Here is a 1,609-nt window from a genome sequence, read left to right as displayed (position 1 = left end):
CTCCCAACCCCTGCTCCTGCTTGAGGTGCTTTAATCCACTGAGCTATTTGGCCAGTCCTGTAAGTTGTTTATTGTAAGGTAATTTATAAATATCTTTCTGTCTTTAGTCACTCAAACAATGGACCACATTTCTTCTGACAAAGACAGTAGTAAGCTCTAACCAAAATCAGCTTGCTGAATTTTCCTCAGACCTCTTGTCTGAGGGTGGAACTTGGTTTTCATTAATCCAGAGGTGCTGCACCAGAGATGATTTCAGTCAACTTTTTGGTGATGACGGCTTGGCGCGTGTGATCGAATGTCGGAGTCGATTATCAATCATCTCAGAAGTATTCCTGCTGGCGTTGTCCACCACCATCATCCTGGTGCTTTGCTCACTGTTGGTGGTGGATTCCTTCAGGGGGTAGCAGAGGATATTGGCCAGACTGTACTCTGGGTCATTCTGCAGCACATCAGCACCTATGTCATCACAGATGCTCTCAGCGTTTGCAATGGTATGAAGAGAAAAGATGGGCTTTCCTTCTCTTTTATAGCAGATAACAGACCTGAATCGATTAAAGATGACGGAGCCCTCATCAAACTCGTATCCAGAACTGAGTAATTCGAGAGCGATGACGGACGCATCTCCAAAAGTAGTGGGCTTTCTTCCCACATCCTTGAAGGCCACCAGAAACTGGTCATAATGAACTCTGGAAAGCATGCCCCTAATTTTGTCACCACTTCCAGCAAGCATAACCTCTTCTCCAGCTGCCGCAAGTGTGGCCACCTCATTCTTTATCTGTTTAGTGACTGAGGAATGAACAGCACCGCAAAGCCCTCGCTCTGAGGACACACCGATGAGGGTTTTTTTTTTTTTTTTTTGTTTTGTTTTTTTTTGTCTTCAGGTGCCTTAATATTAGCTTTTTAGGGGCTGGGGAGATGGCTCAGTGGACTAAGCGCTTCCCTGGCAAGCGCAAGGGCCTGAGTTCAATCCCCGGTTCCAGAAAAAAAAAAAAAAATTAGCTTTATCATATAGAGCAAAAGATCCTATTCAGATATTCAAGCCAGTTTTAGCTCCCTCTCAGTTCAGGCATATTTTGCTGCTGCTACCACTTTCATAGACTTAGTAATTTTCTGGATGTTTTTGATTTACTTTAGTGGCCTGGTAATATCTTTCAAAATTGCCATATTTTGGACTTGGATCCATTGCAGCTGCAAGGCCCGGGCCAGCAGACCAACGACATTTGCCTGAGAGAACATGGTAGCACCTTTGCTGAAGTTTGGGCAGCAATTTGCTTAGGTTTTGATAGATTAAAAGTTTTCTTTTGTAAGATGGCTTTACAGCAAAAGGTAAAGGTTATTTTCCTTGCTTAAAATCCAAATCAATCTTGATATTGGACTGCATGTTGGGATTGTTCTGAGGCAGTATTTGGGGCTATCAGTACTTGTTGGACCATAGACATTGGCCAGGAAACAAGCTAATTACGAGACTTAAGAAGGCCAGTGTGCTGGTGCTAGAATGTCTACATCACTAGGTACAGAGACTGTCAGAGGTACAGAGGCCTTTCTGTATTTGCTGAAACCCCATGGTTCCTCAACTACCTCATCTGAATTTCCCCAAGAAGCTTTTGTA

The 1,609-nt window shown here is 43.6% G+C and overlaps 1 pseudogene; it reads right to left on the bottom strand.

Moving 5' to 3' along the window:
* Nucleotides 1-221: 221 nt before the first annotated feature.
* Nucleotides 222-1,236, bottom strand: LOC101578516 (annotated as a pseudogene).
* Between the last annotated feature and the right edge of the window lie 373 nt (nucleotides 1,237-1,609).

The sequence above is a fragment of the Octodon degus genome, unplaced genomic scaffold (genome assembly GCF_000260255.1).
Source record: "Octodon degus isolate 3935 unplaced genomic scaffold, OctDeg1.0 scaffold00054, whole genome shotgun sequence".
In the NCBI taxonomy this organism is placed as follows: domain Eukaryota; kingdom Metazoa; phylum Chordata; class Mammalia; order Rodentia; family Octodontidae; genus Octodon; species Octodon degus.
The sequence above is the reverse complement of the archived record's forward strand: the minus strand, read 5'-3'. Positions and strand labels throughout refer to the sequence as shown.